We start from the raw sequence: 12,500 nt of genomic DNA on the forward strand, positions 1-12,500 counted from the left end.
CCTAATATATATACAAAAATAGTCTGTAAATGTTTGACGTAACATTATCAGGTGAGGAGAAGGTACCTTTATTTTGAAGGCGAGTTGCTCCCTCCTCTAGTTTCCGGTAGTCAGGTGCTCAATAGTTTACACTCTTAGGTGTATTTACGTGTTTCAGCGCTCCTGTTGTGTTGTTTCTTCTCCACGAAGTGCCGTGGAAACATTGTAAGTCCCTTACTTTGTTTTATGAGTGTCATGTGGACGTTGTTGTGCGCGTCTAAATGTATAAATAGTACTGTAGCGTCATTAGCTTGCTGCTACTTAGCATGTAGCTTCGTTTAGCAACGTTTGTGTCTCATTCTCACTAGTAGCATCTTATTTCCTGTCGTTTGCTACCATTCCATGCTTAAATCTTACTCAATGTGTGGCTTTGAATGTTACTTGGGCTATTTACATCAGTTTATGAGCACTGTTTACATCAGGCTTGGGCAAATGAAGGCCCGGGGGCCACATGCGGCCCGTTAAGCTTTTCAATCTGGCCCGCCGGACATTCCCAAATTATTGTTTTAGGTCTTTAAGATGGAAAGTGTAGCTGCCATTATGATGTGCAGTCATGTTTTCTAATGACTAAGTCTTGAACTATACAAAGTATTTCAATGGTTGGAATCTGCACTTTTGCATGATATACTACCGTATTTTCCGCACTACAAGGCGCACCGGATTATAAGGCGCACCTTCAATGAAAGGCATATTTCAAAACTTTGTTCATATATAAGGCGCACCGGATTATAAGGCGCACCTATGCATCCATTAGATCAGGGGTGTCAAACTCAAATACAGAGTGGGACAAAATTTAAAACTGAACAAAGCCGCGGGCCAAGGTTGAACAAATTAACCTTTTTGATAGGGACCCAAACAAGTTTTGCATTAAATATTGAACAAGCAAGGCTTATATAACTTTATAGTGACATGCAAAATTGAGTTTCAAATAATATAGTGTGTGAGTGTGAATGTTGTCTATCTGGTGGCGACTTGTCCAGGGTGTACCCCGCCTTCCGCCCGATTGTAGCTGAGATAGGCTCCAGCACCCCCCGCGACCCCGAAAGGAATAAGCGGTAGAAAATGGATGGATGAATAATAATAATTAAAAAATATCAATGGCATATCAAATACAATTTAAAAAAAAAAAATTTGAATGCCTCTTTTCTATTTGCAGCCTTCTGAGGTAAATATCAACATTAACTTTTTCCACAGGCTAATAAATTTGAAAATAAAATAATGAATAAAACAACCATTCAGGACTTTAAACTGCTCAGTTTGCAACACACTGATCTAATCTGATGTGCCCAAGCCAGATACCTGCCATCTTTTCTTGGATGCTCGTTCATTAATGTCGGGCTTTGAGCTGAGACAACCCTCATTATCGAACGAAGGTGTTCATCAGTCATTATATCTCGTATTCCACAGTCTTGGGGGCGTGCCTTACAGGCACTGCTTTTAACGTCCTCTACGAGCTGACGTCACGTCCGCTTTTCATCCCTTGTAACAACGTGCCCTCCCAGTCACAAGATATGAGCGACCCCTGTACGCACACACACACACGTAAATGCAAAGCATACTTCATCAACAGCAATACAGGTCACACTGAGAGTGACCGTATAAGCAACTTTAACATTGTTAGAAATATACGCCACACTGTGAATCCACACCAAACAAGAATGACAAACACATTTTGGGAGAACATCCGCACCTTAATACAACATAAACACAACAGAACATAAAGTCAGTGACGTGGTGTTTTGTTTATCTTTTAACAACAACAACAAGGTATAACAGTAGTGCAACATTTATATCACATAGTGGAGGGGAACTTTTCCCTGATTCAATAAACACGTTAAAAGATGGTTTGACAAAAACAGACTATCTTTGAATCTCAGTAAAACTAAAATAATGCTATTTGGTAACAGTAGAAAAGAGCATCATACACAAATACAAATAGACGGAGTAGACATTGAAAGGGTAAAAGAAACAAGATTTTAGGGAGTGTTAATAGATGATCAAATGAACTGGAAATCTCATATACAAAACATACAACATAAGGTGGCAAAAAACATTTCAATAATGAATGATGCAAAATACGTCCTGGGCCAAAAATCACTTCATATTCTCTACTGCTCACTAGTGTTACCATATCTGAGTTATTGTGCAGAAATATGGGGAAATAACTACAAATGTGCGCTACATCGCTAACCGTGTTACAAAAAAGATCAGTTAGAATAATACATAATGTTGGATATAGAGAACATACAAACCCTTTATTTATTGAGTCAAAAATATTAAAGTTGGGTGATTTGGTAAAATTGCAAACAGCTAAAATGATGTACAAAGCAGACTATAACCTGCTACCAAAGAATGTACAACAATTATTCTCAACTAAAGAGGAGAAATATAACCTTAGAGGAAAAAATAATTTAAAACATTTATATGCACATGGGACGGTATAGCTCGGTTGGTAGAGCGGCCGTGCCAGCAACTTGAGGGTTGCAGGTTCGATCCCCGCTTCCGCCATCCTAGTCACTGCCGTTGTGTCCTTGGGCAAGACACTTTACCCACCTGCTCCCAGTGCCACCCACACTGGTTTAAATGTAACTTAGATATTGGGTTTCACAATGTAAAGCGCTTTGAGTCACTTGAGAAAAAGCGCTATATAAATGTAATTCACTTCACTTCACTTCACATACAACACTTAGAACCTTTAGCATATCAGTATGTGGAATTAAATTATGGAATGGAAAGAAGTTAAACATTGTACTGTTATGATCCAGTTTAAGAGGTTGTGAAACTGAAACAATACAAAAAGAATGCCGTTGTAAGTCAATGATACTAACACAGACACTTGTAAACATGTTAGCATATTAGCTAATGCTAAAGACATAAACATGCATGAAAACACTCCCACAGACATCACACATGGGACGGTTTAGTGAGTAAGAATAGTTTTACGCTCCGTACAGGCTAACCTCCTCCAACCTCCGAGGACAAAGCTACGAAAAATGGGAGACCGGGCTTTCTGCTCCGCCGCTCCCAGTCTGTGGAACGCTCTCCCTGACCACCTGAGGGCACCACAGACTTTGGATGCTTTTAAAAAAGGCTTAAAAATCCTTCATTTAAAAAAAAAAAAAGCCTTTTTTTTTTAGATATATGCATACTAGTTTTAGCTCTTTGGCTGTTCTAGTTTTTATTTATTTATTTTTTCTTATCTTTTTTATTTTTATTTTTTTTAATACACTGTAGCACTTTGAGGTTGTTTACTCAATGTAAAGTGGTTTTTACAAATAAAATCTATTATTATTATTATTATTTTAGTTATATTGTAAAACTTAAAAACGTTGCTTGGAGTGACGAATGAAGAATCCATACGAGTAGGAACGCTATGGACGGCTGGAAGACGGAGCGGCGTCTCTACTTAGCAATAACAATGACACCTTTTCAGTGAGGAATGTTACATACCGTTTTTGTAACAGCGAGGAAAAATAAAATAAAATAAATGAGCCGCACCGTTTTATAAGTCGCAGGGTGAAAGCGTTGGAAAAAAGTAGCGGCTTACATTTATAATTAATGGGGGTGCGTCAAAACCGGGAAACGCTGTCACACTGTAACACCAAAACCGTCCTCCATGATCACTTGCAAGCAAAGATGGATGTCGTACTTTAAAAAGCCCCAAAAAAAACAAAAAACAGCTGAGCTTGCTGTTTTTTCTCGCTAAATCATCTTCCCAAGCTCCTTCCTGATGAGCCACCCCCGACACGTAAACTTCCATAAAGCGTACGCCCATTTGTTTCCTTCACTAATCAAATATGTGAGCGGGGTGTCAGGGATAGAAAAACACACCACTAATCTCCCGGTGATTGCAAAGCCGGAGTCGCAAACACCTGAAAGCCTCCAAAATAAAGGCGTGATGAATCACCGCTCTGATTAAAGGAAGACATCATCAATCACGCGCAGATCCTGCGATACGCCGCCTGAGAGCCTGAAACCAATAAGCGCTGGTCCGAGCTCGTTCCTCCGCTACTGAATCACTTTATTAGCCAGGTCCCAGGAGACTCCTTGTGTCCGTCTTAAAGGACGGATCATGTAGCTCCGCCCACAAGCTGACGTTGTTTTTCTTTGTCGTCATGTGACTTTCTTCATTCCGAACAAGGACGTTCCCCACAGTCTCGTGTTCTCCGCCTAGCCCTGGTGGACTTGGTGGGCGGACCAGACTTTTTATCGGGGGTTTAGGGCAGGACTCTAGATTTACCCACATGTTTGTTTTTTTTACAGAAGGTGTCCAGGGTCTCAATTTTTTTCCTTTATCAAATTCAACACGGCCACATTCCCGAAAACCAAGATACCGTCCAACAGACGATTTAAAAAAAAAAAAAATTAATTAACACGCACACACACACACACACACCGTAAATTCCAGACTTTAAGCCGCTACTTTTTTCCTATGCTTTGCTGATTATAAAACGATGCGGCTAATTTATGGATTTTTCCTCGCCGACGGCAAGAATGCAAATACCGTATTTTTCGGACTATAAGTCGCTCCGGAGTATAAGTCGCACCGGCCGAAAATGCATAATAAAGAAGGAAAAAAACATATATAAATCGCACTGGAGTATAAGTCGCATTTTTTGGGGACATTTATTTGATAAAAGCCAACACCAAGAATAGACATTTGAAAGGCAATTTAAAATGTCTAAAGAATAGTGAACAACAGGCTGAATAAGTGTACGTTATATGAGGCATAAATAACCAACTGAGAAGGTGCCTGGTATGTTAACGTAACATATTATGGTAAGAGTCATTCAAATAACTATAACATATAGAACATGCTATACGTTTACCAAACAATCTGTCACTCCTAATCGCTAAATCCCATGAAATCTTATACGTCTAGTCTCTTACGTGAATGAGCTTATTAATATTATTTGATATTTTACGCTAATGTGTTAATAAGTTCACACATAAGTCGCTCCTGAGTATAAGTCGCACCCCCGGCCAAACTATGAAAAAAACTGTGACTTATAGTCCGAAAAATACGGTAGTTAAAAAATATATATTTGAAAAGTAAAGACACTGAATGTGTGTGTTATTGTTTGTGCTACGGCGCCATCTTTTGGCCGAGCTTGCTCATTGTACTTCTTTTTAGACCGACTTTCAACCGGAAATAGAAATGACGTTCCGTCTTCTAACCATCCATAGCGGTTCTACTCGTATGGATTCTTCATTTGTCACTCCAAGCAAGTTTTACAATATAACTAAAACTATTCTTACTTGCTAAAACGTCACATGTGTGATGTCTGTAGGAGTGTTTTCATGCATATGTTTACGTCTTTAGCATTAGCGAATATGCTAACATGTTTACAAGTGTCTGTGTTAGTATTATTAACTTACAACGGCATTCTTTTTGTATTGTTTCAGTTCCACAAATTCCTCAGTAAATTCACCAAAAGTTATTGAGTCAATTCAGCTGATTGGAGAGCTAGCTTGCGCAGCTAGTGGGTCCATGACGATGACTTCTGTTTTGTTTGATCAGCCATTTTACTGCCTGAGAGCCTGAAACAACAGAGACACCGTTTGGAAACAATTAAGGTATGTAAATAAACTGTGTAAACAACTGCTGCAGCTAATTGTGAAACATATTTTTTTTCTTCTAAAAATGTAGTGGGTGTGGTTTATATACCGCTCGAAAGTCTGGAAAATATGGTCATCTCATACAGGGTCCTCTTTTAATGCTTTGGACCGGAAGTACAAGTGTCGTTCCGTCTCCTAGACGTCCATAGCGTTTCTACCCATATGGATTCTTCATTCATCACTCCAAGCAACGTTTGCAAGTTTTACAATATAACTAAAACAATTCTTACTTACTAAAACGTCCCATGTGTGATGTCTGTAGGAGTGTTTTCATGCATATGTTTACGTCTTTAGCATTAGCTAATATGCTAACATGTTTACAAGTGTCTGTGTTAGTATCATTAACTTATAACCGCATTATTTTTGTATTGTTTCAGTTTCACAAATTCCTCAGTAAATTCACCAAAACGTCGCCGAGGAGTTATTGAGTCTATTTAGCTGATTGGAGAGCTAGCTTGCGCAGCTAGTGGGTCCATGACGATGACTTCTGTTTTGTTTGATCAGCCATTTTACTGCCGTTTTAGAGACACCGTTTGGAAACAATTAAAGTATGTAAATAAACATTCTGTGTAAACAACTCTGCTGCAGCTAATTGTGAAACATATTTTTCTTCTTCTAAAATGTAGTGGGTGTGGTTTATATACTGCTCGAAAGTCTGGAAAATATAGTCATCTCATACAGGTTCCTCTTTTAATGCTTTGGACCGGAAGTACAAGTGTCGTTCCGTCTCCTAGACGTCCATAGCGTTTCTACCCGTATGGATTCTTCATTCATCACTGCAAGTTTTACAATATAACTAAAACAATTCTTACTTACTAAAACGTCCCATGTGTGATGTCTATAGGAGTGTTTTCATGCATATTTGTACCTGCTATTGTAATGATATCAAGCTAGCAGCATTAGCTAATATGCTAACTGGTTTACAAGTGCCTGTGTTAGTAATATTAACCTATAATGGCCTTCTTTTTGTATTGTTTCAGTTTCATAAATTCCTCAGTAAATTCACCAAAACGTCACTGTGGAGTTATCAAGTTTGTTTAGCTGATTGGAGAACTAGCTTGCGCAGCTAGCGGGTCCATGACCATGACTTCTGTTTTGTTGGATCATCCGTTTTACTGCCGTGCCACAGACATAGTTTGGAAACAATTATGGTATGTAAATAAACATTTACAGGATATTTCGATGTAAATAACGAATTTTACAATGTATGTATCTGGGTGGGGGTGTTTAGGGAACGTCCGACCGTTAGGAGACCAGGGCGAAGACCCAGGACACGTTGGAGAGATTATGTCTCCCAGCTGGCCTGGGAACGCCTCGGGATCCCCCGAGAAGAGCTGGACAAAGTATCTGGTGAGAGGGAAGTCTGGGCTTTTCTGCTTAGGCTGCTGCCCCCGCGACCTGACTTCAGGTAACCAGAAGAAGATGGATGGCATTTGTTTCATTCCTGACTGCCAGACTAATTTATTTTAGTTAAAAAAAAACAAATAGGTATTATAGCGTCAAGTACCTAAGTGAGTCATGGTCTGCTCTAAATATATTTCTTTATGTAGCAGATTATTTAATAACAAAGCTTTTTAATATATTTTTTTCATGAAATGATCTACATTTGATCACAAAACATTTTAATGACAATATGTTTCAATGTTCGGTCTCATCACTTCCTGCTCACAGACTTAGATAGGACAGCTCTCGTCTGAGAGGATGGTGTATTTATTATTCAAAGTATGTATCTTCCCCGATAAGAATGGTTTCACTCTGATTCTGTTATCTTTGCATTTTAAGGTTGCTGTGGAGGAACACTTTGGATCCTGCACCATCCGCTCAGACTGGATCTGAGCCTGCTCACAGTACTGCTGGAGTGCACCCATCAATCAGCCATTGATGCTCTCAAAGTTACTCAAGCTGCACTTTAAGGTGAAAGTAGCATAAGAACACGCCTTTTTTCAAAGTACAGAAAGTTAAAAGTAAAGTGAAAGTGAAAGTAGACTTTATAGAGTATATTCCTGGCTTCCATGAGTGTTTTTTAGTGGTGAAAGTCCAACATGCTGAACCTCGCCAGGCCTCCTGGGCTCCTCTGCTGTAATATCCAGAATAATGACTCCGGCAAGCAAAGCGAGCCGCAACAATATCGAGAGCTGCGTTTCTGTCCGCAGACATTATTTCCCAGCGGAAGCGTGGAATTAAAAAGGAAGAAATGTGGTTTTTTCCAGCCATCAGCAGTGACCCACATTAGCAACACAAAACACGCCGTCAGGCCCTCGCAGTCCGCGCGTCCAAGTCGTCACGGCAACAATCGCGTCCGCGCTTCCAGCTTGTGTCGACGTCGCCGGCTTTTTGCCGTCGTGCCGCTAATTAAGCGGCGCCGTGACCTTTGGCCCCAGGCAACGACCTATTAGGAGACGCCGAGGCCCTCAAGTCGCGCGCACGACGCTAACGAGATAATTTCCTTCGATTTCAATCACGGCCACCGAGGGAAAACGGGTCTGTGATGGAATATTCCGGCACATTCATTTTAAATATGTGTCAAATGACACATTTGTTAGTTTTACGTCGACCACGTCATTTTTACCTTGTTTTTTTTCGAGCAAAGTTGCAATTATCTCAACCTCCTGGGCACAAGAGCAGTTTAATACAAGAATTTCTTCGGAAATAGAAAAGTTTGTACAAAATGTGTAACGGTACAGTGGGAGAAGGAGACGGCACGGAGACGGGGACGTCGTTAGTTTGCGGCGTGTTTATTGGTAAATGGGTTATACTTGTATAGCGCTTTTCTACCTTCAAGGTACTCAAAGCGCTTTGACGCTATTTCCACATTCACCCATTCACACACATTCACACACTGATGGCGGGAGCTGCCTTGCAAGGCACTAAACCACGACCCATCAGGAGCAAGGGTGAAGTGTCTTGCTCAAGGACACAACGGACGTGACGAGGTTGGTAGTAGGTGGGGATCGAACTAGGAACCCTCAGGCCATTATTGAAATATACAAATCCATGTGAAGTGTGTGACTATGTGTAGCACATATATGTGGAATGTTACCAGGCGGCGTTGAAGGTGCGTGTTGAGATCGGTGCAGATGTCCAGGTAGGGCAAGGCAGGCTCGAAGGTCCAGGGACAGGCAGGAGGTTAGGGGCTGGAGCGAGGCGTCGTGGTCCAATGGCAGGTGTGAGGTCGAGATCCAGGAAGGCAGCAGAAAGACCAGGGGGGATCCAGGGAGACGAGACACACAGCTCGAAACCAGGGCATGACGGCGGATGGCTGGATGACGACACAAGATGGGATGCAGTGAGCACGACGGAGGGGAAACACAAAAGAGCGAGGAAGCACGTAGGCAAAGAAGTGAGAAACGTGTGAGGCATACTGTACAAGTACAGGTAGCTACGTTCTGGCACTGGAACGCAAGACGCGCTGGCTTAAGAAGGCAGCTTTCTCATCAGCCTGAGTCAAGTGTGTTGATTGCAGCCGCGCGGAGGCACGACCGCAGCCGGAGAGGAACGCCCGTGGACGTGTCCCGAGGTGCACTCAGCAGAGTGGGAGGCGGCAAGTGTATGAACCGTAACAAAATGTGTCGTAATACAGAAGGGTTGTCCGACTTTTTTTGTGGCCACGAACACATCACCGGATGAGCCCGAGTGTGTGCGTCTTTTGACACGACATATAGTTTGTTTGTTTTGGAGTGATTACGACACAAAGTGACCAGCTGGGTCAGAGACGAGTTTTGTTTCCGATATTAATAACATTTTTTAAATAAAATAATTGTAGATACTCCTTTTCTTCCTTAAAGGGGAACTGCACTTTTTTTGGAATTGTGCCTATCGTTCGCAATCATTATGAAAGACATGACGACGGATGTATAATTTTTTTTATGCATTCTAAATATTAGATAAATGCAAAAGTCCTCCATTCAAGTTTCATATACAGCAGATCTGTAAGGCCCGTTAAGCTTTTCAATCTGGCCCGCTGGACATTCCCCAATATTTTTTTTAGATCTTTAAAATGGAAACTGTAGCTGCTATTATGATGTGCAGTGATGTTTTCTAATGACCGTAAGTCTTCAACTATACAAAGTATTTCAATGGTTGGAATCTGCGCTTTTGCATGATATACTAGTTACTATGCTCATCTAATTAGTTAGTTACTATGGTAACTAAGTCGCAGCAGCTCAGACTAGGCACCAAGCAGTGTGGGTGGTGGGCAGAGTGTTTCCAGAGCGGCCAGCCTGAAATGCGGGTGTCAGGGACAGATGCGGAAGGACATTTTTACAACAAAGCTGTAAAGCTTACTGACACATCAGATTGTAGGTGGTTTGTTTTTTTACCCTTCGCGTTCATATTTCGCTGTGTTTGTTGCATTTTTTTTTGTGTTTCGCTTGATCGTCAACATATTCGAGCGAGAGGGGGTGTGACGTTCATATGTTGTCAATATTCAATGTTTTATCGTTCGTAGTTAATATTGTAAATTCTTTATTTTCATGTAAATTCTGGGTGTCTCACTCAGTAAAACAAATTTAAATTCCATTCCGTTTTTTCAGGCAGTCTGTCATAACATTTTTGGCATTCAATCAGACATTATTGTGACGTTTTGTATTAGTGTTCGTAAAAATAGATATACCGGCCCCCAGACACATTTTTTTCTTTAAATTTGGCCCTCGAGTCAAAATAATTGCCCAGGTCTGATGGTGTTCCCTCGCTACAACACGGTTCACTTTACACAGCCTCGCTGTTAGACTGATTTTTTTTGTTTGTGTAATTTTTACATATGCTTTTTTTTTTTTTACATCATATAAATGCGCATTGTGTTCTGCGTCCTGATTCACTAAAGGACTGTAGACCATTGTCAATCAATCTTCTCATGGCATGTGTCCTGTACAGTACAGAATGTATACTGTGGTGGGGGATATGATCCTGAACAAGTTTTTAATAGTGAGACAGACTTATTTTGGAAACGAATGCCCTCTCGCACCTTTATAATGCAGGACCAAGCCAAAAGCGCAGGATTTAAGGCCCAAAAAGATCATGTGACTCTGGTTATGTGTGGAAATGCTGCAGGCTTTACGGTAAAACCCGGGTTTATATATAGGTCAAAAAATCGATGAGATCTAAAAAACAGGTTTTGATCTTTGGTTTCATTCTTTAATACAGTAGTCTACTGTACTTATTTTTTTTAATCCACCAAGGTTTGAACTTTGAGCGTGTTTAAACGAGAAAAATGTGAGAAAATGTCTGAGAAAAGTTTATAAAGTGTGTGGTTAGGGGTTTTACAGACTTCAAACATATATAAGAAACAAAAAAACATACTGTACATTACTGTAGATGAAAAAAACCCATAATAAATTAAAAAAAACAACCTGTAAACAAAAAAACATGCACAGTAAATGGAAAAAAAAACCCAAAACAAACATCCGGTAAATGAAAAAATATATATAATGGATGAAAACACACGGATTTCACTTAGAACGTAACCCCAGCGTTAAACAAGGGAACACTGTACATGATGTAAGTATATATGTAATGTAGTAACATTTATAATAACGTAATATTTACATATTTTGACCATTTTAAACACACACGGCGCATTATTTTAAAAAACGCATCACATTTGCTTTTTTTTTTGTCAACATCACTGATTATTACTTACTGCAGCCTCCGTTATTGCCAACAAACATAATAACAAATCACTTACTGTACAATGTCTGCTGTCATTAGGATGCCGACTGATAGGATGTTCATATATTTAGATGAAGAACGACTCATAATCCTCGTGAAGAAACGATCACTTTGTGTCGCCCTCGCCAGTTCCAGGTCCTAAATGGCTGCCAAAGTGTCCCAACTTGTCAGATTGTATCTTCAGCCATCAACGTTTCAGGTGAGAGGCATGATTTATGATCTACAATAAACTTACAGAGAGCAGGGAAGCGAGGAAGCAGCAAACCACTCGATGATGTCAACATGGGCACACAGGAAGTGATCACGTCACCGCTATAAATAGTTGGTCTGCGCTAGCGCTTATAATAACAATATCACTATTTGTTAATATTCAAGTCATAGAGTATTGACTTTTTGAACGGTTATTTATTGCATTTTATAGGGGAAATAGTGGAGCTCCCATTGGCTTTTATTTACGTTTATTTTAATATTTGGAGCGCGTGCAAAAAATGACATCCGTCATTATGTCTTTCATCATAATTGTGAACGATATTCAAATAAAAGTGCACTTCCCCTTTAAGACGTCTCGGCTGACGTCATCGTTTAATCTGTTGTGACCACGTGTTGACAACGGTACAGAATGAATTATGTTTATTTTGTCAAAACCATTTCTTCACAAAAGGGGTTATTGAAATGATAATATTGTATGACTTGTGTCTTTGTACTAATTCAGATTCATGTGTATGATTATACATTAGTTTGGTGTGTAACAACAACTCAGAATTTGCCATTTTTTTCATCCATTTTTACGCAGCTGTGCCCCAGTGTTTACATGCTGAAGATCGCATGTCTTGCCAGAACACCGACTCCTGCGGACGTGTCGTCTATCCGCAGTGCCAAGCCTCTTCCAGGATGCAAATCCTCACCACCACGGCGGAAAATAAAGTAAGTCTCTTCCACGTAGCATTATCACCGGCGGACTAGAGAGGAATGGCGAAGCATGTTGCACTCACACACACACCGAGCGGGACGACACAAGAACGCTGATTCATCCAGACGTTGATACTTTTGTTACCTATTCAGTGTTTCCCATAAACTGCCAAGATACCTGTGGCGGTGGGGGCGTGGCTATGGGCGTGGTCACCATGACATCATCGAGTAATTTGCATTATTTACTACAATGATATGATTTTCTC

General features: G+C 40.4%; 1 long non-coding RNA gene across 1 annotated transcript in view; it reads left to right on the forward strand.

Moving 5' to 3' along the window:
* Positions 1 to 6,676: 6,676 nt before the first annotated feature.
* LOC133645007 (uncharacterized) overlaps positions 6,677 to 12,500 on the forward strand; it is a 15,044-nt gene continuing 9,220 nt past the window's right edge. Inside the window, exons 1-4 of the long non-coding RNA XR_009824866.1 lie at positions 6,677 to 6,809; positions 6,890 to 7,066; positions 7,441 to 7,572; positions 12,119 to 12,249. This is a non-coding gene — a long non-coding RNA (uncharacterized LOC133645007). The remainder of the gene's footprint in view (positions 6,810 to 6,889; positions 7,067 to 7,440; positions 7,573 to 12,118; positions 12,250 to 12,500) is intronic.

Source organism: Entelurus aequoreus, linkage group LG28 (assembly GCF_033978785.1).
Source record: "Entelurus aequoreus isolate RoL-2023_Sb linkage group LG28, RoL_Eaeq_v1.1, whole genome shotgun sequence".
Taxonomy (NCBI): Eukaryota; Metazoa; Chordata; class Actinopteri; order Syngnathiformes; family Syngnathidae; genus Entelurus; species Entelurus aequoreus.